This window comes from Anser brachyrhynchus, assembly GCF_964034855.1.
Source record: "Anser brachyrhynchus genome assembly, chromosome: 2".
Lineage (NCBI taxonomy): Eukaryota > Metazoa > Chordata > Aves > Anseriformes > Anatidae > Anser > Anser brachyrhynchus.
The window spans coordinates 42,821,008-42,848,424 of record NC_137695.1 but is presented as its reverse complement, the minus strand read 5'-3'; the positions used below and the strand labels follow the sequence as shown (position 1 = coordinate 42,848,424).

General features: G+C 39.0%; 1 protein-coding gene and 1 long non-coding RNA gene across 13 annotated transcripts in view; one reads left to right on the top strand and one right to left on the bottom strand.

The window, feature by feature from the left end:
* Positions 1-27,417, bottom strand: part of RBMS3 (RNA binding motif single stranded interacting protein 3) — a gene marked incomplete at its 3' end in the record, with an annotated part of 702,635 nt that overhangs the window by 600,218 nt on the left and 75,000 nt on the right. The window contains exon 1 of one of the 12 annotated variants that reach the window (XM_080580018.1): positions 7-58. The exons of the other annotated variants lie outside the window; for them this stretch is intronic. Of the gene's footprint in view, positions 1-6; positions 59-27,417 lie in introns of those variants that run through there. 12 annotated transcript variants of the gene reach the window in all.
* LOC308189706 lies at positions 15-847 on the top strand. Its single transcript, XR_013946524.1, has 2 exons — positions 15-93; positions 201-847. It is a non-coding gene; the product is annotated as an uncharacterized lncRNA (long non-coding RNA).

The window sequence follows — 27,417 nt, the reverse complement described above, 5'->3', positions numbered from 1 at the left end:
AATCACCTGCTTGTCCAAGCTGTTCCTAATGTCCTCACCTCCTCTCCTCCTTCCCCCCACCTGTGGAGAGGGCATAAACTCACAGAGCTGCAGGTGACTGCCGGTCTTTTTAAAAGACCGGTGAACATCCATTAAAAAATTCAAAGTATAAGTCAGTTTTTTTGTTGTTTGTTTGTTTGTTTGTTTTTTCTTTTCTGCAGACCATGCTTCTGAAAGCAATAAAACTGCTACTTGGACATATGGTCTTTGGTATCTGAGCTGGGAGTTACAGCAAAAGAGACAAGAAGAAAAAAAAATGATGCTCAGTGCGCTGCATACTGCTGCCCAGGCAATAGTCTGCCTGAAAGGAAACAATCTGACGGGGAAAATGCTTTCTTTCAGGTACAACACGTGCTCCAGGCACATAGCTGGATCCGAGCCTGAACGTGAGGAATGCTGATGAAACACCAGGCTACCTCCAAATCCCAGAGAGCGCAAAACAAAGTGCTTTTCATAGGAATGAAGTGCTACAGATAAAAGAAGAGCAAATGATGTAGTGTATGTGCAAAGCTGCTGTTTTTACACGCAATTCACAGGAAAACAGTTTTCTCTGGAGATTCATGCTACTGAACAGAGTATGCACTGTATTAAGGGGCTAGAAAAAAAACTTTGAGTAAAATACTGGCACATCTGAGTATAGTTCAATGGGAGTGCTCCTGAAATGATATGTTACTGTTCCTCTTTTGGGTTGAGACTATTAATGACGGTGTACAGTACAAGCCAAGATTATATGCAGTCCATAAATACATTCTCATCTGTTCAAGGAGAGCTTCATGGCAAGGCCAGATTTCAAAACTGGGAAAGAAAAGCAGAGCACAAAGAACATGACGTGTAACTTTACTCCAACAATATTTCTAACAGCAAAATAAAGTAAACACTCTGGTAGCAAAGTCAAAGCTTATTACCTGTTCTACAGCCAAATGAATTTGCAAAACCTTCTGATGGGTATGGCAATTCATCCCATTTATCTTGGAAGCGTATCTTAAGATGGAATGAATTACCATCTGGAAGTACCTGTCTCTTTCCATTCACTCACTGGAGAGAGAGGTTGAGCAGCTCATTTAATTGAGACATCTAACTTTCGATGGGTAATGTTAAGTGAAATTAAATCTGCCCACACTCGTTGTTCTCCTTCCTACCGAGGGACCCAGGCAATTTGTCCTTTTCTAGGGTTTACAGGGTTATTATGGCAGCAAATTTGTTATGTAATCGGGGTACCTTTGAACTGTGTTGTGAACTCCTATGAACTTATGTTAATCTTTCAAACACAGCTCGCTGCTAAAGCTGAGAAGCCTTGACTTCCAGGGCTTAGCCAGAATTTTTTGGCTGAGTAAAAAGGGAAGAAATTATTTTTATTTGTAAATGGAGGAAATATAAGATGTAAGCAAATGGAAGATAATACTAAATATTTAATCATCTCAAGAACATTTTTTCAAATTTATGCTTGTATTACTTTGAGAATAAAGTTACAGTTCAGTTCTAGCTTTAGTTCCACAACATAGCAGCAGTTCCTGGGCTCTTCACATCCCTGGCCTAAAATCTTGCTGGCATTCAGCAGATATCTTGCTCATTGGTTTTATTGGAGATGTTCAGAGTTTAGGATGCAGCTATTTATGCAAAGGCTAACATCAAACTACAGGATATATCTTGCACCATGCAATACAGAATTTCCTTGATTTTTCCTAAAACTCAAAAATCCATTTGCTAAATGAAGTAATAATGGTATCTGACAACTGTAACACATTAAGGCACTGAAGTTCTGTCTTTGAAGCTTTCTTTAGACTAGCTTTTCTTGTGGAGGTTTGTATAGCTGTGACTTTTGCAAAGTAGAACCAGTAAAACTACATTAAAAAGGATCAATATTCAATGGCTGCTTATTGACAGGTACAGCCTTTTGGGTTTGCTTGCCTATATCACAGAAGGAGTTTACGAAGAGGAATAGAATTAAAATATAACATTTTATCCTCTCATACTATAAATGATGACATTGTCCCTTATTACTCTCCAGAAACAAATACTAAGTGAAGTCCTTTTGCCATTAACCATAGCAGACCGGGAAGGAAGTGGCTGGTTTTGAAGTACTGATTTTTGTTTATTTTTATTTATTGAGCTTTTCCCACAATAATGCAGTATAGAAAATGACAAGTTATTAATTGCTATTTCAAGTTAAATAGCAAAGGTGACAACTCAACCGATTTTATCTAATCAAAAATAGTGCTTAGAGGAATTACAGTTTGAAATTGGAAACAGCTATATGTCTTGAAATAACATAGACTTCATGCCTAGATATCAATCTATCGCTGCCCCTGGCCTGGCTCCAGATGCTCCTAACCCTTGGTGATTCTCTGTGTGGGGTAGGACCACGCACACAAAAGAGTACTAAATCCTTCATAGGCATTTCCTAACAAATGCCATCTCAGCAGATCAGAGGAGTCAGCTCAGTTGAAAGCATCTCTCTGTGCTTCAAACGTGCTACCACACCTGGCTCCACGGGGAGACAGACCCCACTGAAGCCAGTTCATTACAGATGCACCACTCACCCATGAAGCTATTTTTACTCCTGTACCATAAATATACATGATCCCTTGCTCCCTTCGAAACCTCATCCTATTTTTCAACAATACCAATATTGTGTTGGAAATTCATTGCTAACACCACTGTGGACATAAGAGAAAACAAATTGCTAATACGTTAAAGATCCATGGTTTCTTCAATACCATAAAAGTAAAATTAATTTTCAAGTTCTCTCTCCTCAAAATAAAAAACCCTCCAGAACACACTAAAAAAAACCTACTTTGGAGTGAGACGAGTGGTAAAAAATTCCAGAGACAAATGTATTTATTTATTATTTGTCAGAAACATGAAGACAGGAAACAGTTGCTAATCAAATTAATAACAGGAACATCACCTCATTTGCAGCAGTTTTTACTCTATGCAGAAGTTTTTCAACTCCCTGGCAAGCGCTGCTGGTCAGTGGGTTGGGACACAGAATGAAACATAGTGTTGTTGACGGTGGTGAAATGACAGTACATGGCATGACAATATTGCCTTCTCTTCCATGCAAAGGGGCACAGTGCACTTGTCAGCTAGCTTGGCTGCGGAGTGAAGAGCATATGTCAAAGTGACATCATTGCTTTGCAGTGATGAGATGATGCAGGACAGTCATCAAGTATGTTGTCCCATAAAAGCGTAAGAGCAAGAAAAGACATTAAAAATAGCAGTTTGTCTGGGTATAGTGGTCAGGATGTAAAATGTAACAGACTTGGCAGACGTAATGTTTGTAAATTGTAAATGAAATACATTTGTAAGTTGTATACAAAAAAGAGGGCAGTGGAGGAAAAAAAAAAAGAAAAAAAAACTTTTCTTAAGTTTGTTGCACAATGTCATCAGAGATTACTTCCTCTAACTTACAGAAATCAATGTTATGACAGGAAGAGACAGAGCAGGAGAGATATTGACTGAGCTGTCAACCATAGGAGTACATCTCTGTGAACCTGTGGGTTTGGGCTTTGATGAAGCAAATGCATTCAGTGGACGTTTTTATAGGAACTCAAGTACTCACTCAAAGTACTCACTTGCATTTTATATCCACTCCCTACTCTTGTTTATCAGCATAGCGACTCATAATTGCTGAGGTGCTATTGCCAAAACTAATACGATTTATCTATTGCTTACCCCAAAAGCTGAATCTTTAGGGTTTAGCGATTTGACTTTCCTAGCCATGACGTACGGCTTTCATGGCATTTTGATTCCCACTCTTTTTTCTCTTTGTCACCACTTTAATATAGATATTTTTGCACCCTGGAAGGAAAATAATAATTCCAGACAAAGCCAGGGATGACAGTGTCATGTCTATACAACCTCTCTTTAGACTTACCAACCAGGAGTTTTGCATTTAACAAAAAAAGCTTCACTTAATGACCTCCCATATCCTATATGATTGTTAAAACTAATCATGAATGTATTGGAAATTTCAAAATACATCTTTAAATGCAGATGATGTCCTCAAGCCTTTTAGGTATCACAAAGCGAATAAGGTATTAGAGACTGTGCTACCCATCTCATATCAGGCCTACCTTAGCAGAACTCCCTGGCCAAGCTCTAGCCAACAGTGCTGTAGCCATTAACTCCTTCTTCATTGTCATTTGTGTTGGCAAACTAAAGTGCCATTTAATCGAATCACAAACAAGCTAAACAACTGTTACAGTTGGTGACAAGCAACAACTTCTTTCTTAGGAATTTTAATATGGTGAAAGGACTTCATGTCTCTCTGGGGATGCTAAACGCACCGTGATAAGCTGTGCAGTCAGCACTTTCTCCCAAAGCCAGAGAGTTTAAAGGTAAGCTGCAAAGAGTTCGAGGAACAACCTACAAGTCTTCCAGATGGAGTTGACATAAAGTTGGCATCCTTATCCCATAAAATGTAGAATTAAGAAATTGTAAGTCACAAGACTTGGAAACACACAGAAAGATAAGGAGGAGAAATCATCTCATCTGAGTGAAGAAAAAAAATGAGAAAAACTAGAATATGGAAACATTTGATGCTTTGAGGTCAAGAATTATCCCAAGTACTGCAGAGAAGGTAGGGGAGAACATCACAGCCATATGAGAGAGAAGAAGGTGGATTGGGGGATTTTTTAAAGCTAGTAGCTGTTTTTTGCAGAAAAAAAAAAGACTACAGGGTTTGAAGTAAGTGTCATATTATATTGAATGACGTTACATTATCTGCAGTCAGTAACTTCAATCAGTCAGGGAGCACAACAGTATTGATATTACCAGGATATTTACTCATATTGAAAGAATGCATAATGAAATATAAGATGCACTATCAGAGGAACTTGAAGGAACATATGACATATTTGATGTCCTTCAGTCTCTCACCACTTTCCCTGAGTAAATGAAACGCTAAGGCATGAGCAAGATGTAGGGAACCAACTATAAAAAAGTCTTGGTTATGGCAGGCAGTGGAATGGGATTAGTTTTGTGAGACTGACAGATGTGGCTTTCTTCAAAAATTTGCATAGATTTGCAAAAATGTTGTTAATTAGCTTAACAACTTCATGTTGATTTGAGACAAAGGAATATCAACAGGAACCTAAAAGAATTTTATTGTAGTGAGAGCTGTTCTTTTCCGACAGCAATTCTAAGAAAGATATTTGTCGCATTAAAAAAGCAGGCCAAAATATTAAAAGTGACTCAGAATCTTTGAGGGTTTCAGGTCTGAGGTGTTAAAAGATAAAAAAGTGACCATACAGAAGACTGACACTGAGCAGGAGACCTTCAGTTACACTACAGAGAGTATCAAAAACATTAGAAGAACGTGAAATTTAGAACAGTGGATGCTTTCATAAAGGTGTGTGTCTTTCCTTCCTTTATTAATGTCATGAAAGAATTCAGAATTAATCTTATGTTGAAGATTATAAGAAAGTCAAAAGAGACAAGAGCCTTGACAAGATGATACAAAAGACAATACTGCAGAAATTGAAGTACAAGATGGCAGACAGAAGATGTGCTAATAAGAATATTTTGCATGTATTACAGTACTGGGAGGCATGAACATGAATCATGAAGGTTCAGGAAAAGATAAAAATGAAAATCTTTATTTGCAAACAATGCAATCATAGAAAGGTGGAGGAGGTACTCTAATGATATCTTTAATGGTGAGAAAGATAAAAGTGAACAGCGAAGGCCATTTTCTAGATGAATGAGTCATTCTCAGAAGAATCAAATTTTTAAAGCATTCAAAAGGCAATTAGACATTCAGGAATAATGCTGGCAATTCCTGCTAAATTATTAAGACCAGGAAGCAATAAGTGTAGTCAAAAATTTTGCAAGCTAATTTTGAAAATATTCTAAAGGAATGGAAGGAGAGTCATATTTCCAATTCCAAAGTAGGGGTATATTGGAAATGTAAGAATTATTTGTACATTTCTTCTCATTACAACCTCAAAAAAACACCTTCCATATCTTTTACAGGCACATACTTATTAAGCAGAGGAAACAGAGAGAGACAACGAGTATTGGTGTCTGGCAAAGACCATGATGTTCCCTCCCAAGATTACTCACAAAAAGAAAAAAAGAAAAACAAGCAATCAATTTCAGTTAGATATGGTCTCAAGTGAAAACAGTGATATAAACACAATTAAGGTGTAATTTCTTAGAGGATTTAGGAAGAATATACTAGTGGTTCTTCAGGCTTTAGGACGCGAATCTGACATCTTTAACACCACATTAAAAGCATGCAACTGTCTGTGTGACTTGTAGAAAGTTGAGTACCTTCTAAGCAGGGAGACAATGAAATTTCTGCTGTGTTTCAAAGCAACAGAACACTAAGGCAGAATGAGGAACTAGCCCCATACTTTTCAGAGTGGCCCAGTTCCTGGGGAAGTCTCACACTGGAAGGAACTGAAGCAAACTGCCTTGACTTCGGAGAAGTCGCTGCTGTAGAAAAGATGAGGTGGGAAGAAAACGTTGTTTTCAGATCAGTAGGCATACCAACATAAATTCAAGGAATATAAAAATAGGTAAATAGCTGTGCAATTATAAGATCTTGAGCAAGCTTTCTGTCAGTCAATGACCTTGGGCTGCAAGGAGTTTGGTAGCTTAAACACTGGCCAGCATTAAATGATGGTGCAAGTTTGTGGAAGGAGGAAATTCAACTGTTTGCTACTTTGGCCCTAATGTCAGTTGGGAAATTTCTCTTTCCTAAAAAAAAAAAAATAAACAGACAGCGAAGTAAAAGAAGGATCATTTGAGTAGTTCAGTACAGTTACTGCATAATCAGTAGCTGACCTAAGAAGCTGAGAAACAAAAAGGGTGGCATAATACTGCAGTTTGACTGTAGTCAGGGCTAGCATAAATTAACTAGCAAGGGTGACAATCGCTATGACTGTGAAGTACATGGTTTATACCCATCAACTGCCATAGCTGTCCAGGCTCCTGGGTACAAAAAGCACTTTCATTTTGTTACAAACATTCCTACAGAGAATACGGTTAGTTGACTGTTTTTCCTGTGATCCACACCACCGCTGTTACTGCCCAAGCAATGTGTTGGAACATGATTTTTGTATACAGATTTTAGTAAGCCAGGTAATACTCTTCTGCAAACAGCATTTATCTAAAGGCTGTGAGATCCTCCCTCTCTTGTCTCCGCCACCCTACCCCTTCCATGAGTACGAGCCTTTCAGTTCTCCTCCTTGTTGGAGCCCTTGTGCTTGCTCCCCGTGTTCAGTTTGTACTCGCTCCCCCATCACAGGATCTAAATCACAACAGGGAAGGTGAGACAGGCATTCAAATGTGCCTGTCACTGCAGGAGGAGAGATGCGACAGAGTGGCTAGAGCAGCAATAACCGAGGAAATATATCATCCCGGCTTCTTCAGATGCCCCTCCCCGCACCGCGATCGAGGCACACCATGGCAATAAATTCTTCTAAGAGCCCTTAAATCTATCACACTAATTGCAAAATGTGGAGTAGCAATTCATCTTTCCTGGTAACGTTGTAATGCATGAATTTGCTGTAAGAATTTTTTAAATATTTCCTCATGATTAAAGCATAAAATAAAAGAAAAAGTAACATCACTCTGCCTACTTTCAGGCTAATGCTTCTTTTTGAAGCCTGGAGAGCAGTTCAGGATTGAAAACATGAAAGATAAGGAGAACTGTCAGTAGAGAGGGAAGAACATTTCCCTGCTCTATTCACATACAGTCTTAGCATTTAAGACACTTTTTTCTAGACTGCAGAATGAATAAACAGTACCCATATTTTTAGAAAACCTTCTCTTTAAATTTCCTTTTGGAAATCTTAAAGCAATTCTCTATTTATTTAGCATAAAGAAAAAGTGAAATTGGAATGTATTTTAGCAGATAGGTCAAATATTTAAAATAACAATATTCTTTTCAGTTGGTTGATAAATATAAGTGGGAATATAAATTGATAAATATAAGTGGAAAGACACTTCAAGGAAAACATAAGCAATAATGAGAGGCAAACTCAGGACTGTAAGCGTGCCCTTTGTCAATTTGTTCAGCACACAGTAACCTTGCCAAATTAAGGAATTTCCAAGTGCATTAGGAAAGGCTGCCCTCTTCAGACAAACTTAATAAAAGGTACCCAAAGAAGTTCTAAGTGTCTTGAAGCTAAAATAAAGATGTGGTGAAATAAACTGGGCAGTGCCATATCAAGACAGTAGCAACTTTCTTCTGCTTAATAACAATTTGCTACTACATAAATAAAAGAGTGTCTTCTAGTCCCTAGCTGCATATTAATGCGAGTTTGCTCAGATTCACTACAGATCCATTTATATACTTCCAATATGGATATTAAAACTTTCACCCCTATGCTGAAATACAGAGACATTAATTAACAAAGCTACTGAGTCTGAGTTTCCCCTGTAAGGTCAAATGGAAAAATGACCCAGTTTGCAAGACTGAACTTTTATTGCACAGAAACTTTCATTAAACATGATAAAGTTGCTTCCTTTCTCAAGACAAAAACAAAAACAAAAAAACTTGCATTGTAGATATATTTCGCGCTCCCTAATGACGCAAAATAGTGAGTTGAAAAATGTTTTTGTCACCCTAACTGGTGTTTTATACTTCATGTCTATTTCCATTTTCCTTAAAGCTTTCCTGAACTAATAGTAAAATGCGCTCATTTAGCTAGAAAGACACTTTTCCTCACTGTTGGTCATCTGAGTGTCTTCACAGGTAATTTTATGGATTTTTATCTTCCATCACATCAGGTTGCAAAACACAATGCCACCAGTTGCTCTTCTGGAGAATATGGATGCTAAACATGAATTTTCATAAGGAAATGATCTCTATAGGGAAACCAACCATGTCGGTTTTACTGGTGCAAAGAACAGCTTCTAATTACTGGGGAAGCTGATGTGGATATAAATGTTTTTAGCATTTTTTTCCTTTGAAAACTGTAAAGTGTATCATGGAATATGCTGAGAAGACACAGAAATACAGATTATGCTCCACATAATCAACCTCAGGGTGAACTATCAAAACTTTTCAAGTCCTTTAGCTAGACTGTACTAGACGAATTTTTAAAACAGATGTTAACTGTCAATATAGCACCCTAAAACTGCTTCGGAACAGGGAGCAGAGATGATGTTACAAGGAAGGGAAGTATCGCCAGTGACAGAAAGATAAAAAGGATTTAGCTGCTAGCTTGATGGAGTCTCTCCATTCATCCTTAGCCAAGGCTTTTTTTTTCAGCTTTTCAGCAAAGCCTCCAATGTCACCATGTCTCAGGGGAACATGCCTGTCTGCCCAGTAAGTTTGTGAGCTGAGATATGGCTCTTTTTCATCACAAAACATTTTTTTTTTGTCTCAAAACACTTCCCCTAAGCATGATAAATCCAGTTCAGTCCATTTTATATTCTGCTCCAAACTTTGACTTGAGTTTCCTGCCTCCTTCAGCACATCCCGCAGCTCTGTACAACAAGTAATATCCTCCGCAACCATTCTTTTTCATAGGACGTCTCTTGACTCTGGGATGCAGGCATCATTTCTAACTTCACTTTAACAAAAAAAGCCACACACTTTCAACTTTAACCATGTGGGCAAGTCCCTCTGAAGACTCCTCTTTTTTGCCTTTGTTAAATAGGATTCAGTTTAAGATGTACTTTAAGTTAAACATTACTTAAACGCTTTGCTGAACTGGGGCCTGAAATGGGACTTTAATTTCCTTAACAACTCTCAATATACCATTACAAGAATAAATGTAGAAAAATCAGACTTTCTGAAAAAAAAAATGTGTCCCAAGGGCACCAGTACAAGCAAATTACAGAGAAGTTAAATAATGCCAAGCTATAAATCTCTTATCTACCAACACTTATCCATCTGTCTTACCAGCATGTTAAGGAGCAGGTCTCATTTAAAAACTGAGATGTTAGAGCTAGAAATGAATACTTGCCTTTTAGTCCCCTCCTATACTATGGTACTCGGTTTCATGTATAATTGATGGGCTGAAATTTTAAGATAGATAGTGTAAATAAATTATGAGTATTCAAAATATCTCCCTTTTGCCAGTAAAACCCTGTTATTCTTCACTCTGACTCGGCCACCTCTTGTGCTGCTATCTGTATTTATAGGAGCAGTATTTTCTGCAATTTTGTGGTACACTTACTAAAATTATTTTGATGGAAAACACAACCATGATTTTGTAATAATCAAAATACAGTACATTTTTTGTTTGGGTATTTTTCCTTCACTCAGTTGAGTCACAGTGTAAAAGAAAGGCATTATTAGTTGAATACAAGCATTTTATATGCCATTGCTAGTTCTTGCACAATAGAATTCCTGAGATCTCTGCTGTAATTCTTTCCTGCAGTGAAACACAGGGGTGTCCACATTGGCATTCTTGAATTTTCTTATGCTGTTAAATTATAAGACTGCTTGTGCTATGAAGAGAGATTGGGTTATGAATTTTCTGACGTGACAGACTCCGTTCTATAAACCACTAGCAAGTCTGGAAATGCCATTCAACATTTTCAGCTTTGGAATTAATTTTATTCTCCTCTTTCCCATGAGGAAATTGCAAATGTTTGCAGTTTTACTGGTGGGGAGCACAGTTTCCATGACAAAGTCACATCCCTGGGAAAACCCCAAGTACTTCTTCTAGTCGTGGGAGGAGAGAGCCGTGGGTGTACAGAGGTACAATTCTGTCATGACAACTCTGCACCTGTTGTGATTCATTGAGAAAGTCAAGCAAGGATCCTAAAACTAAAAGGCTGCTCTGCAAGATCGCTGCAGGATACTTTCTGTACAAAATGAGGCTAATGAACTTGGAAAAAAATGATAGATGCAATAGCTTTTATGCAACACATTAGAAGTCTTTTTTTTTTCTTTTTTTTCTTTTTTTTTTGTAAAAGTACTGGCCTTTTCTCCTAACACATGCAAGTTTTTCACTTATTTCAGGTGAATAAGAGAGCGGGTCAGAGGAGTAGTCAGATGAATCTGCTTCCATCCAGCATTACGGACCTGGCATAAAAAGTGAACTGTGAAGTAACTGATACCACTTCTAAAAGTTAATATAATATTCTTAAACAAATGACTTCGTTTAGTGACAGTTTATTCTCAGTCACAGCCTACGGAGTCCATTTCAGAGCTTCCTAGAGTAAATAATGTGAGCAGTGAGAACTCTGCTACAGACAGCATTTGGCAATAAAAAGAATTTGAACAGGTAAATGAACGCATGGAAATGTATTAATAGAGAAGAAACACAAGAAAGGAAAGCTTGTAATTGGATAAAATACAAATTCATATTTAAACATCAGAGGAAGCCAGCAGAAATTCAGGGACTGTATGGAGATTACTGATTTTTCCTTAAATAAAACCGAGAAAGCAGCCTAGCTGTCTGTCTCCCAAGCACTGGCTGATAAATTCGCTCCAGGAGATACAATTTACTCTTGTCTGTCTCCATTTTCTAGGCAAAAGCCATCAAGAAAGTAGCACCATTATTCCAAAATCTTCGAGCTTCATGGTCCTCTCAGATGCTCAGATGGGGAAATGGGGAAGGGGGGGGGGGACAAAGTTCCTCTCTAAATACCCAAACCTCTCAACATTTTGACATAAACTCATTACATCCATTCAGAATTACTTCAAATTCTACCCCTAAAATAGACAAGCGTAAAACTCGAGGCTTCAGCGTGTATCTCCAGGTCTCTTCAATTTGGGCAGAAAATCCCTTGGTGAATGCTAGGTGATTTCTAACACCTTCCTGTCATGCCAAAGAGAAGTTGCCACTCGAGCTGACCACCAGGCTCACACATGCAAAACCAAGGTCAATTTTCTCATCACTTCACCCCTCTGCAAGCATCAGCATGGTCGTTCATGAAATGTCTGCAGCCTGCTTTCAACACCTGAACACTTTTGAAGGCAGAGTATGAAACTTTTCACAACCTTAAAAGTAACCTTCAGTTAGCAGATGCGACACCTGAGTAAAATAAGTAGTTCTAAACACCTTCTCACTGGATTTGAGGAGGTCAGGTGGGTGGAAATGAAAAGCTCATACTCATAGATTCAAGTTCTACAAATTGTCTGGAATATTGCTCTAAGAGTTGAAATGCAGAGAAAAAACAGTTCTGACTGTATCACAAAAAATGCATGTTCATGGAAAAATACAGAAGAAAAAAAAAAGAGAGATCACATTCATTTAAAAAAGAAAAAAAAAAGAGGAAGAAATTACTCAAGCCTATTTTACTGCACTTAAACACAGTAGAAATCCATTCAAGCACCTGAGTGGGGGGCAGGTAGAGGTTAGTTTAAATCTAATCTGGCTTTCCAGGTTGCAGGCAGAAAAGTCGTGATTCAACCTACACAATGTGCTTAAGTTTAAGCAAAAAAAAACAGCAAACGAGGGCAGAGATCCAATGGAGTCCCAATGAGTCCTTCATCAGGTGTGCAGAAGAGGTTCAGTTGTGTAATATCAGCCGTGTGTTAAGCCAAGTCCTGTGTCAGGGTATTTGGCTAGTAGAAACACAATCTCCAGTTGAAGCAGGCCAGCTTTCCTTCTAACATGAAAGTTGTGTCCAACATGCTGCATAGACACCGGCTGCATTAATAGGTTTAACAGCAGGAATTCCAAATTCCCATTTGAAGCAGCGGGTGTTTCAGCACACTGTGCTGATGAACGACTCTGTGCTTGGCCAGCACTGCTTATTCCAGCTCCCTCGGAGACACGGCCACTTCCCTTCCAGCTGGGTTATGTTGGTCAGATGTCAAGATTTCGTAACACCCCTTAGGTCCAGCTTAGGTACGCCAACACAAGTCTGTAGTGTAGGTTTGGATCGTGCATGCAGACACAAATACTGCACGATGCTTCAGCAAAACAGTGACTGAACATTTGGTCTGTGTCCTTGCACCTTTGAGACGGGACTTTCAAAGGAGTTTGAATTTCACTGGTAGATGAACACGTAATAAATATCCCTTCATTCCTTTGAAGAGGTCAGTCTGAAGCTGTAATGAGTCTGCAAATAGTGATTAGCATCTAAAGTGGCACCCTCAATAATAAAATTTCTGTGAGCCAGATTCTAGCTTCCTGGAAGTGAAAGACACTATTCACATTTACCTCTCAGGGTCTAATTTTGGTTTCTTACTGCTAAATGAGAGGTCACAAGGTATCAGCTCTAGCAAATTGCTCCTAGACTCTTCAGGTAAGATTCAATTCTCAGCATTTTAATTGCACGCCTTCTGGAGGCTGCAGTCTGCTTTCTCCTGCTCAGGTACCTGAAGAAAGGTACCTGCTGTCAGCTGGGCTGCAGGACGTGATACTTTCCTAGTCCAAAGGCTCTGCTTCCTCCAAAGCAGGCTTGAGGAATCATCTCAAGTCTGATTGTCCCATTACGCTCAAAAATCCTGCTGCCCAACTCTGGAGCCAGACGGAGCTGTGGGGCCGTAGGGGTCCTTGTGGTATGCTCTGCACCTCCTCCTACCCACGGAGACCAAGCCCGCAGCAGCCGCTTACCATCCAACTCTTGTCTTCCGTAAAGCATTCCACTAATAAATGTTGCCAGAAAAAAAATGGGACTAGTTAAAAGCACACGGGAGAGATTTATCCTGCCATCAAGCTGAAGCTTAGTAAAACCAAAGTAACAAATGAACAAACCCACAGCCAGGTCAAAATATCTGAACCCACAAGCGGGGAAGCATTCAAGCAACAGCAAAGCTTTCATTCCTAACTGCTTCTGCAGTAGTAGGTGTTAAGCTAATCAGAAATGCCTCCTGGAAACAAACCTAACCCAGGCAGGCTGTTCCAGGAGAACAAATGGACAGAAGAGTCTCCAGATGCCCATGGAAACACCATTACCTCTACTGCTACCTTCTGCTGCATCCCACACAAGGACGTTGGCCAAAGAGTTCGGAGAAAAGGCCAAGCACAGACCTGGGAGCTGTACATTCCCCAGAGAAGACTTCCTCTGCTGTCATTTTTAAAAATCTTAGTCTCTTACTTTTCTACATTAATCTTGAAATTGGCTCCATTTTCTACGCTTGACTATAGAAAGCCTCTCTGAATTCCCTGAAATAACAATATTAAGCAGAACACCAACGTGTTTTTAAAACACTGCAGCTCTCCAGTCTCTGCCTGCCACTCTGTGGCACATAGCAATTTAAAATTATTGAAGCTCTCAAATTAAGTGCTTAAATTTGAAGATGATCACCACTCCGAACATGTGAATTGTACAGCTATCTGAACTATCAAAGTGCTTCAATTTACTCTAAGCAGGTCATTTTTGGAAGTGATAAGGGAACCTGTGATTGCCCATCCTGCACTGATTTAAAGCTAGTGAAGTTTTCAATTCATTTTTACAAGTACTGGGGCATGGGTGATTCTGGTACACATCTGAGCAAGTGGGGGGGGGTGTTGGTTTTTTGTTTTGTTTTGTTATTAGTTAGTCATTTTGCTTCAGCATTTTCATTCAGAAGTCCAGTCAAAGAATGTGTTTATCCCTAGTTCTTCCACTGTTGTGTGGATATAAAAATTGAACACCCGTACCATTTTCAAAGTCTTCAATTCACTTAATATACAGCATACAATTTTCTGAATGTACTGAAAATTTCATTGCTTTGTAGCTACAAATTGAAACCTATAATGCTCATCTCCAGGAAGCAATCATTAATGCCTTTTTTTACAATAGAATATACTTAGTCTTGCAATTTTGGCACACAGTGCCTTTTGAAAGTATTTTCTTAAATGAACTGGTAATAGCCAGTTACTCCCTGTAATATATTACTCAGTGATGAAATAGTTATATTCCATACACAAACCTTTCATAGCTGCAAGGACTATAAAAACATAAGAAATCCTTAAACTGCGGGATGATTCTTCCCTCTGCCATTCAAAGTAGCTTGGGGCCAGAATGAGGCCTTGCCAGGTTTTTTGGATTTGGACAGCTTTCCACATGTTCCCAGAATTGTTAAATATTGCACTATTTCCCACACTGCATAAAGTTCAATTAGAGAGACTCTTTTTGTCGGCCTTTCTCTTGTGCTCCTCCAACTGCCCCGTGGCACAGCTGTCATGGCTGATGCCTTGCCCTGATTTGCAACTCCCAGCAAACATTTCCCATTTGCTTTTCTGAATAGTTTCAATGATACAGCATAATTATTTGAAAACTCTGATGACTTCTGGCATTTGTTATAAATTAATTCCACTCAGTACCTAGTCTTCTAAAGGCACAATCTTTCTCTATCAGAAATAGCTTCTGAGATGAAAATTTGGAGGTTAGCCTTCCGGTTGTAGACACTTGAAAATCAAATCTCTTTTAAGTGGAACAACATTTGGGTTATTTGGCAGCACTTCTGTTTATACATCTGTACTGGCCCATGATCTACTGCACAGGATGGGCATTACCACTCGTGCTTCACCTGCTAAACTAACATCTGAGCTGGGAGGTGAGCGGTTCTTGTACAATATCCACCGGTAACTCATAACTGGTTGATAGGCACCTCGTGTTTATGACACCGAACAACCTTGAACAATGCGGAATTGTTTCCATTTGAAAGCTTTCTGTCATCAGCAAAATTCTGTCATCAGCAAAATTTAACTAATTCCAGTGTACAGCTTTTGAGTCATACAATGCCTGTGTTGTATCCATCTACACTTTTCAGAATAATGGCCAGTCAAATATCAGAGGTGAGATAATACAACTGTACTTGACATTTATCTATTATCAAATCATTCACTCGAGTTTACATTGATTTAAGTGTGCACGCTGCACGTTGATAAAATTATTTTTATTGGCTTACCATGACACATCAAGATGTTTCAAAGTAATTCATAAAGGAGGCTGTCATGTGATTTCATAAAAAGTATGAAGGGTTTTTTTTACATCGTTTGATGTTCCCTCAAATTATTAACCCTTGTGTGAAAAATCAGTTTACAGGTAATTTTCCAGCTTGAAATCCAGGCTTCATCTCAACAATTTCTTTTCATTTTGTTGCATACAGCAACGCTTAAGAGTTTGCCTGTCACTGGAAGAAGTATAACAGTTGCAGTTGCTTAGTTTGCTAACTGCTGTGATTGCTTACAACACTGTTCTTTGGCATTTTGACCGTAATGCTGCATTCCCCATTATTCTGCAAGATTTTCTTGGTTCGTTGCTTTGATGAAGAGTTTAGTAATTTATCTGCTGTCTCATTCACACAAGCATTTCCCTAGTGGTTTGAGCTTCACCTGAAGTTTCCTCAAGTTTATGAGTATTTATCGTAATTTCCTACTTTACCTGTAACGCAGATGACGTAACAGCAGTTTCAGAGTGGTCAAAGTCTTAATCAAGTTCAGCAGTTGAGCTGGTCGAATGTTTTACTACAATCCCCATTACCAACAGACTGAACGTCTTCATGATATTAGCCTTGTTCTCACTTCTACTCATACTGCCTCTTATTGCAATGTCCTTTGTTTTACAACTTTTTGCTGCATCTTTTTTTCAGAGGTATTTTTGAGGAGTTAATGCCTTTTCTGGCTTGTTTCTTTTCTGTCCTTCAGTTATGCAGACTTCAGACACACTTCTTTGAAAATCAATAACAGCTGTTGCAACATCTATGACACGATCATTCAAAAAAAGACAATGGCATGTCAGTGCTGACTAGTAGAGGACACAAGCCTCAACACACGGGAACTCTTTTTGTCGGAAATCTGTTTTCTTGTGTCTTGATTAGTCTTTTCTTTAAGCATTTTCAGGATTGTAAAAATGAAGATTTGGAAAAGAATTCCAAAGCTGTTTTGGCCATATTCTCTGCATTAAGTTGGGATCGAGCAGTTGTAGCCTCTTTCCTATCAGTTTTGTATGCTTTGGGACATTAAGTTTCCCCTCAGGCCTCTTTGTGCTAAATTAGACAAATCAGTTCCTTCACCTTGTTTCTCTAAGCATGTTTTCTAATCCTCTTTTCCTGTTGCCCTCCTCTGGACTCTGTCTGGTCTGTTTACTCTTAAGCCCAGTTCCCAAAACCATTTTTCAGCTCCAGCCACACCAGTTCCACGAGAAGCAGATCACTTTTCCTACCTCTAGAAAAAAATTAAAACATCCCAAAGCGTCATTCTCATATTTTTGCAGCAGCATCACAAAAGGGAGTGGTCATTTTTAATGCATTTGTTCTTTAGTCTTATCAAAACAAAAACTCTGGTAACTTCTGATAGCATTTCATCTACACCATCTAATGTCTTGAAGAGCTGACCTAAATTTCCTCTCAGTGCACAGCTGGTTTTAAACCAATCCCCAGTGACCCCATCCCATTTGGATGACTCCTATGACTTGTAGATAGCCACACTTGGCTATCTCAGATCAGTTCCCTCTCACTCTGATCTCTGGCACTAATTATCGTTTTTTACGCATGCTGATCTAAAATACAGGGATCATGCTTGGTTATTGCTTTCTCCAATATATATTAACTATCCCAACTTTTGTTATTGACGTTATTGCAAAGAGCTGGCCAAGAAGTGTTGTCAGTCGGAGCATGCTGATGGGTAACTCCATAGTCATAATTGGCTCTTAGCCTATGAGTGATGATTCCGTTTCTGAATTAAGGTTATGCTCACTGAATAGTAACTATCTTGTATCCTTGGATATATTACAGATTTTTTCATTTTTAAATTGCTTTTTGTCAGCATTGATGATTACACACTCCAAGGATTTAGGGCTTGCATTTGTCCATTTCTTTCATTACCTCTATCAACTTCCATTATTGTAGCTATTGTTCTAATGCTCTAGAAATTCACTTACCTTCTTAATATCAGAAAGGACTGTCATAGAGGCCTGGCTTTACCAATGGCTCACAACAAGACTCACAAAACCGCCAAGTCCAGTACTTTGCTAGTGTGGCCACCTTAGTGTATTTTTGATTCTTGACTTTATTTTTTTTTAATGAATATAAGCTATAGAACTATCAATCAACTGATAGCCTGTCAAAACAATGAAGTTCATTTCTTCTGGCCTCTTCAACCTGTTAGACTTAAGTGGCCCTACCAGGAGTTAAAACTCCAGCCATTACAGATGACAGAATCATCAAAACACAGTCCTCTTCATTACCTCAAGGGGTAGCCCTCAAAGACTGAAATCTCAGTAGTGATGCTCATAATGATTAACATTCCTGCTGCAAAACACTGCCCAGCATTTCAAAACACTTCTACCTAAAGCTAACATGAATGCATATGTAGGCAATGAAACCAAAGCAGTCTGTTCTGGGAAGGTGCTGAATACTCACAGCTTTCAGTGAATTTCTGGAATTAAATATGAACAGTAGGTGAAATAACAGACCTAAGAAAGACAAATACAGTAGCATATGGCTATCATCTTTTCAAGATTGAAATAAACCTTTTTATTAACTTAAATACAAAATTCTTAAATTGTAAAGTGACTAATTGCTTCTTTTTATATAGTTTAATTGATGGCCTAAAGCCAAGAAGAGCTTTAAAATTAATCAAAGTTTCATAAATAATTGTGACTTCACTGTGATACAACCCTGAATAATGGACTAAATAATAGGTTAATCAATCTACTGCTTCCTTACTGCACTGAATATCAAATGAAACTATTCACCTAGTATTCATTTATATTTAGTTGTAAACACTTAGAAACCTGACTCCTTGGCATATTGAAATAGGATGGAGTATTACAGTGTGACATGTTCAGAGAGGACTTGCCATCCACCTGAAGCTACAGACCAGGGTGACAGTAACACGTGTGGTACAGCTTGCTTGATATGTCAAGGAAAAGGTACAAACACTTCTGTAGCCCATCCATGAGCATCACTTCTTTGGGAAAGTCCTCCCTGTTGTCTGCAAAATCCTAAGGGCCATACAAGCAGCGCATGGAGCTGGACAATACAGTCCATCAACGCAGGTCGCACACAACATGCTGTCTAACACCAGCTTGCAGATTTGAGGTGTATGTAGGACATTGGTTGTCCTACATGCTCTAAAGGACTTCCACCAAGCTGAGGAGTCTTTACTGCTATAAGACTGATACCACTCCCAAATAACTTCATATAATCATGTTTTAAAGGTGCTTATTATGAAAGATTCAATCCAGCTTATAGTATGCAAGAACACAGTTAGCATTTGCTGTGAAAATGGACCTGAATGTGGAGGAAGACATGGAGATAATCATGAAATAAATATATCCATGAGTCTACACTGAAAAACAAATGTTTTGAAAGTAGGGCATTTGTAAGTCAGGTGCCAAGCTAACAAGTTGGCAGGACAGCATGTTTTCTTTAACTCCTTTCACTAGTTCTAGGTTATATTTTCAAATGTCAAGTCACATTTCAGATCAGCGCTGCGTATTTTCTTACCAGCAAAGCAAAGCAATGCTGGTCTTCTGAAATAAAAGTGCATTTTTATTTGAGAACACCCTGTAATATACCGGCAGCCAAATTAAACTGCATTTAACATTTCCTGTGCTGGTTTTGTATTATTTATTAAATGCTTCAATTTAGTAAAATGTATATATATATAAAATATGAATATTTTTGAAACTACATTACCATTTCTAAAATCCCTCTGACAAGGGCTTTGTTGTTCAATGCTGCTGTAAAGAAAGCTGTGCTAAAGGGAGCTATTTGGACTGCACAACAATGAACTTTATTGATCCTGCAAAAGCCATAAACACTGTTACATATTTCTGAGTGCCATCCATGGGCACATTTGCCATCAGCTGATAACGTGAGTGTCTGTGTGCCTATGTATTGTTGTTAAAGACAATACCAGTATGCAGCAAACAATTCAGCTGACACATGTTCCAGAATTTCAAATTCTGGAGTGCAGCCTTTGCAACCTTAATGTTCTGTTACTGTAATAATATAAGTTTAATTGGCATCGACCTTGTACCCACAGTGAAAATGTGATGTTATCCAAAACTGCAAAGATTTTCTGTCTTTTTTTTCTACAATAGGTTAAGTTGTTCTATTTGTGGCCTTGACAACAACACTTGTACGCCAGTCCGTTCACTTGAATGCATAAAAACAAAACAAAACAAACAAAAATGGTAACTATGCACCTAAATAAGTGTCTTCACAAATACTGTGTCAGGGTATTCAGGAAGCACCATATTTGTATAAATTCTGTGTATAAAAAGTACTAAGACATATAGTAGTGTGCCAATGTCTGGATTTACCAGTGGGGTAACGTTAACTTGTATGCCTCCTTGCCTAGTCCAGCAGGACATCTGTTGGTGTATGTCTTTGCTCCTATCCAAGCACATTTCCTTTCCTAAAACTCCTAAGTTTGGGAGAGCTGTGTGCTTGCATGGCCAAGTCTTATCCCATCTGGAAATTACGCATGGCTAATTTGTGTGCCCAGGCTGGGAAGCATAGAAAAGAGAGCTCTTGGAGTCTGGTACCATAAATGTAGCCAACGTCAACAGGGTTTATTTCACAGTGAACATTAAAGAGGAGATTTTCAAAGAAACAGAAGAAAATCATGAGTAACCTGGGATCAAACACCTTTAGGCTCCTCTGAATAGTGCAAGCTAAAACAAAACAGCCAGTACACTGGCCCATACCAATTGCCACATTATAACACTCCCTGAGGCTTCAGTCCAGGAAATCAGGATCTTGTTTATGGAAACGTAATTAAAGTACTTTCCTTGCTTTCCTGTAATAGACACTTTAGCACCTGGTAATCAAGGGGAAATAGCTGAAAAATCAGTCCTTGAGTTTCACTTGCAATAGAAGCCTATTTGCCTTCCTGGCCCCAAAATCACATGCCAGGGCTTCTTTGACTCATTGGCAACAAAAGAGACCACACAGCCCTTAATCCTCTGCTGCCTGGTGCACCTACCTGGAGAAGCTTTTTTTGCCTTCCCACTAACATAAATTCAACTATTTATCATGCGTTTTTAAGAGGCGCAAGTGGTTTACACTGTTTAAATGTTTGGATCCTTATACCTGCTGTGATGCTGAGAATATCAAATGGGAATCCTGCCCTTAACACCCACAAGTGATTCACATGCATGTTTCCCTTGGCTCAGACTGTGCTCAGGCCCATCTGTTTGAAAGCACCAATCCTGCCTGATGGTACAACGCTCACACAGAGATGCCAAGGGACGGGAACGCTAAGGAGGATAGCGCTAGCTCACATAAGGCTACAAGAGTCCCTTCCTTTGCTGCCACCCCTGCAGACACACAACATCATTTCTGCTGCAGATCCTGCTGAAAAAAAAAAAAAAGGGTTCACATCTGCTCACTCGAAGTATGCTGCCATGGATGTGAGATACGCTCCAAACGAGCTCCAGCTACACGTTGTGGCTGCTGCAGATGAAGCCTTTCTTCAGATGCTTGCCCAGGAGCTCATGCCCATAGCAGAGATCTGTAGCTCAAGAAACGGCGATTCTATTGTGGGCAAACCTCCTTCTTATATGAAGGAATTAATCCAGTGGAGGTGCCACAGGGACCTTCACAGGGCTCCCCCTCCCCACGCTCGAGTCCTAAAATTCTAATGAAAGACACAACTCAGAAACAAAGGACTCTGAGTAATGAAATGATTAAAGAGAAAACACAGTTGAAAACTCCTGGAACACATTATAATTTAATATCTCATTATTTACTAGGCACATTGAACATAACATGAATTTCCCTCTGCTCCACCAAGCCCACTTCATATTCCACAGAGCCTACGCTTCTGTATCTCATCCAAGTTGAGATGAAATTGTCTTGTATATCAGACAAATGTACTAGAGAGTAGCCTACAGTTTGATAATGTACAATCTGAATGTTCCCAACAGTCCAACTTCCACATCATTTAGAGAATTTGCACTCACACATTTTCAATGCATAATGAGTGGCTTTAGCAGTTCATGATTATTAAGTAGTTATTTCACATGCCCTTGTGACTGGTAAATAATACCACAGAGAAAAAAGTAACCAAGTGTTTGAATAAATGATTCTACATAAACCTAGAGGTTCTTGTTTTAAATCTGCATTATCATGTTGGTTTAGATCGGTAGGCTTAGATCTGAACAAACATGAACTTCAGGGACATTTGAAATTCAGCTCTGAATCCTGACCTGGATTTTCTAAATGACCTTTGAAATTTGGAACTAAATCCAAATGTTGCTGAGTCTCTATCTGGAAGCCATTCGCTGATGGATTTTCATTCAGTCTAATGTAGGTGGCAAATTATGCCTGGAATAAGTCATTTTCAGGAGATCCAAGGTCTGGCATACAGACTACTGCATCCAGCAGGTTTAAATGGAAAACAAAGGTTCTTCATTTACCTCTGAGGCTTCTGTCTGATTTATTTTGCTTCTCTGGTTTGCATTTATTTGATTGTTTGTGCCAGCTATAATGGAGAAAATGCAGGCACTAGTGGGGAAAGCCGTTATCTGCAGTGCTCTGAGGCAGTTCCTGAACCACGATGACCTCTTCAAGATGCCTCTTCTGAATTGGAGCAGAAAGGCAAGATGGCATCTCTGGACTGGACAGACCCTTGTAGCTTGCCCAGATGTCAGCTAAATCGTTCTTACTGGCTACGACTGAGACAAGCATAACTTTTTAAAAGGCAGCGAAGCACACACTTAACTCTACTTACATGTTTCAAGTTAAGAATGCACTTAGCTGCTCAGCTGAACAGGGACAGGCACCGCACCGTGCCACGCTGCTTTGGGGAAGCAGGGTCAGCCCCTCTCAGAGCACTGAAAGCTTCTCAAGAAGTCCTGAAAATGGGAAATACAAGAAATACTATTTATTGGGTGACGGTTCTCCAGTGTCAAGACAGCAATTAGGAAGGTCTCCCTTTTGCAGTCTCTGACAGCATCTGATACTATGCTGCAACAACCCAACAGTCCTCTACCCTTTCCCATGAAGGCAGACATCGAGCATATATTGGTAAGCTAGCAGACCTTTCTCTAATAGAAACAGAAGACAAACAGCATCACAGAAACAATCTTCTGAATTATACTATAACTAGAATGAATATAAAATCATAGAATCAATTAGGTTGGAAAGACCTCTAAGATCATCCAGTCCTACCTGCAACCTAGCACTGCCAAGTCCACCATTAAACCACGTCCCTAAGCTCTACATCTACATGGTTTTTGAAGACCTTCAGGGATGGTGACTCAATTGCTTCCCTGGGCAGCCTGTTCCAATACAGGCTATATACAAAAATAGCTTTCTGAAGAAGCTGACATTATTATTTGTCTTGATTACACAGGACTATACACAATTAAAAATAATAACGCAGAAATATATTTCACAAATGCACAAATATTCAGACTCAGAAGTCAGTCATGTTTTCAGACATCTATCATCTGCTTTGCTAATGTGTTGAAGAAAATAAATGAAGATTTAAAAAAATAAGACTACCTATTATCTATAGGAACTGATTGTCCTTGAAAATAACTTCAGTTTTATGAAAATGTACAAACCCCAAGTTTCAATACAGATTGTGAAAAATATCTCCAGGGACTGGAACTAGAGCTAGAAAAACAACTATTTTTCTTGCCTTTTGACCACTTCTGCACACAGAACTCTCCACAGTGATGTCCCAATCTGTTCCCTGAGTGGTTATAGTTACATTGGAAAGAAGCAATGTACCTTTGACCATGAATTAATCTGCATTTTTCAGGACAAAAATTTCTGGCTGTTGTTCTGATCACCCAACTGGAATTTTTAAGTACCTTCCGAAATTCTCCTATCTAAATAGCATTACGTCCTTTGCACATTGTGCTATCTCACTGTTCATTCTTTTTTCTTAATGAGAATCACTAATGCATTTTATTTCTGCTATACTGCCATAAGATTTAGGTCTCTACAGATTCCTCAGCATGATTGTCTCTGCATTTTGTGTGAGCAGAGGTGTGATATTTTGGTTTTGTTTGTTTGTTTTTGTTTTGTTTTGTTTTGTTTTAATTGCACTGCTTTAATTCATATTTTGAATAGCTATTGCACATAGATAAACAGAACCAAGTCCATACCGATTATTGCACTGTTTTTTGACCAGTATTTGGTGTGGTTCAAAGATGACCTGAACTTTCCTCCCTCATCTTAGAAAAAGAAACATGAATCAAAAGTCAGCCTCACATTTTAATCAAATTGCCCTGATTATCCAGCACGGATCTAAAGGAGGGAGGTTTAAATAGCTCCTACAATGGAAATATTTCAGAACTAATCTGACAGTACAAGCAAAAAGAAGTAATTAATAAAAGCAAATGAAATTACATTGTAGCAATCGGGGAACGGCTCAGGAAAGGCACAAAGATTACAAGAACCAGATGATTACTGTGGATTGTCCCTACATTAAAAAAAATAAAAAATAAAAAATAAAAAAAATCATGCTCTTCAGGCTACAGAAAAGGAAGAAAGAAAAAGAAAATGCATTACTAGATTGCAGCTTGCTGGACTTTCCAGAAAGAGAGCAGTTTCTTACTAATGAAAATACAGGTTTGATGATACACTTTGCTTTCTGGGGAATTAGGGATAATTTTCTGCAATTGAATTTATGTGGGTGTTAACAAAACTGAGTGGCAAATCCTGAGCCAGACTTCTTGTTGAATGCTTAGGAAGGAAAAAGAAAATCCTTCACTGAGGATAGAGTTCCCATTTCTTTCCCTTCCTATCACAACTCTTGGGAATGATAAAGTTTTATTTTGCCCAAGGAGCCCCTTACCTGCAGGTATTGCTGATAACTCTGTCATCTTCTCACTCGGGCATGAGAGAGGAATTATACTGGAGAAATGACACTGGGCTATGTGGGCAAACCCTAACAGCTAAGGAACAGTTGAGGTTCACCTTACATCAAAATGGGGGTTTTCTATTGAGCACTGGCCAATGTAAAACTTGATGAACTGTAAAAAGAAGACCCTACAAGCACTCCCCGAGTCCTTCTTCAGTCATTAAGTAATAAAAAATCACAGGTCTTCTGCCTCAGTAATGTAAAGCGATCATGAGCCTTACAACAAAGTGCCAAAAAAAAAAAAATGTACCCAAAATTATAATTCATCAAAGGTCAGACAAAAATCTATCACATGCTAACAGATTAGCATACTAAAATATTTTTCAACCTCAATTTGTAATGAGCAAATTACAAATTAAACTGGCATTGTTACAAGGTGTTACAAGGACATCATTGGATTACCTTTAACAAATGGTTTTCCCTGTAAGATTCATCCCTGGTTTTCCAAATTTTGTTTAAAGACAGAAGCTAAAGCAGATCTGTAACCTCCTGGAAAACACTCTGCTGTAAGAGGATCAAGTTAGGAGACGGCAAATTGAAAAGCTGTAATATGAAACTGAATGTATGGACATCAAGTGAGGTAACTAAGAAGCTGTAAAGCCTTGTCTTACATTTAATGCCTTAATCCCAATATATCATTCACACTATGAGAAATAATGTCAGAAACCAGAAGTCCATCAAAAAAAGTTAGCAAAAAAAAAGAACAAAATAAACATTGTGACTGACAACGTGCTAACACTGATTTGTTTTCATTCCTGCAACAGGTAACTTACTTTCTGGTTGGCCAAAATCTGACAGCATTCTTTATGTTAAAGTTATTCTGCGTCCTGGTAGATCATGCCTTTAACTAAATATTAATTGCCAATACTTATGTCAAAGATTGCCACTAAAAATATGCTGCTTATCCTGTCCGATGGCTGAGTTTGGAGTATTTATCTATCAAAGTTTCAGATTGCCAGAAAACAAAACTGCTAGCAAAGGATGTGGTTAGCTGTTAAACAGTGAAGAAATTTCATTTTAAGGAAACACAAAGAGCAAAAGATTTTCCTGATTATTAACGAAGAGCTAGTGCTTGGGGCTTAACTACACTGAAGCCAAGCATTCCAGCCACAGAGGCAACAAAAACGACGACTGAGCGCTAATCGTATGTCTTGATTACATGCATCCTACTGCTCTTCCTAGCACTTAGCCTGGGCCCTGCTCATCTGCTGTCACATAACCAACTACAGCAGCTCAAAAGCCACCAACTTTCGTGCTTTTGCAGCTGAAGAAGTAAGGAGGAAGTAAGTAAATACAGCCTGAGGACCACTGTGTTGCAAGGGCTTGTATGTATCTGCCTCCCTGGAGCTACCAAAGCAGCAGACAGCTCCTAAAAGCTCAATCACACGTGTAGCTACATGGATCAGGAATACGTACCCTGTACCCTGAGTGACAGACCAGGACTCTCTGGCATGTCCCATGGGATCCTTTCATCATTACCCAAAAGGATACAGAGGGATTTGTATGCCTTCCGTCAGAGAGAGCCTTTAAGTGGAAAAGAGAAGAACAAAGGAAAAAAATCTTTTGTGGATTTTTTTTTTTATACATAGGTTTTGGAGGATTTTCTAGACTTTCCCCAAAGCACTGAATGGGTAACAAATGGAGATAAGTGGAAAAGCCAGGTTGGTCCATCTTTCCAGGCACTGCAGCAAGACAGATTAGCTCCAGCTCCACTCATGGGTGTACCTGAAGTACTTGGTAATGCAGTGATGCAGCTCTCTTAGTAAAATGAGAGGATAAAGCTGGATAAAAGCCAATGCCAATAAGAAGACGGATGCATTGGGCATGGCTGTGAAGGCTTTGGCAAACTGCATGGGTGAGATCTAGGTTATCCAAATGTGTACACAGATTGGAGAAGCACCACCTAGATCCAGTGAGGGAACACAATAAGGACCACTGTAATAGCCACGTTGGTCCTAAAGTTTTCTGTTTGGTGTTCAAAGCAAGGGCTGTCTTGAGATATACCAGATACAGGCCAAGATATTAGAAACAAGAAAATTATTTACGCTCAAGGACTCTATCTAGAAGTGGGACTATATAACAGGACCAAGTCACGGGCTCCAGCGTTTGCAGCCCATTGTCCATACTGTGTGTTATCAGAGTCCTTGGCCTTTTGTTCCCAATAGGCTTTTCTGTCCAGGTTACCAGGTTTTGAGGGGCAAGAGAGTTTATCAGTGTGCACACAGAGGGCCACAACCCTTGGCTTCAGAGCCAGCAAAGAGTCTTCGGCACACCTTATTTCTTAGTACAGACAGCTGGGTGCATAAAAGGTGTCCTAAAAAGCAAAGGGAGAGAGTGTCATAATGTTACCAGTGATGAAATACGGTCAAGAACTGTACTCATCTTCAGTAAGAGCAGGAGCAGCAGCAAAGTTCTGCGGTGCCCCAGTTATTGCATTCTGGCACAAGTGGTTGTAACTCGTGTTTCCCTACCATCAAAAACGTTCCAGTACTGATGCCTGCACTATTTCAAAGTCGTAAGGAGTCAGGAACTGTTGCTGCTGCTGATGGTGGTGCCTGCTGCCACTGCTAATTGTGGTACCCTTCAGAACAACCCCTTCCCTAAGAGATGGTAGAAATGACAAATTGAAGTGTTAATTTGTTAAACTGCAATAGCACTGTCAAATTAGCCTGGCTTAATGCTAAAAATAATTCCA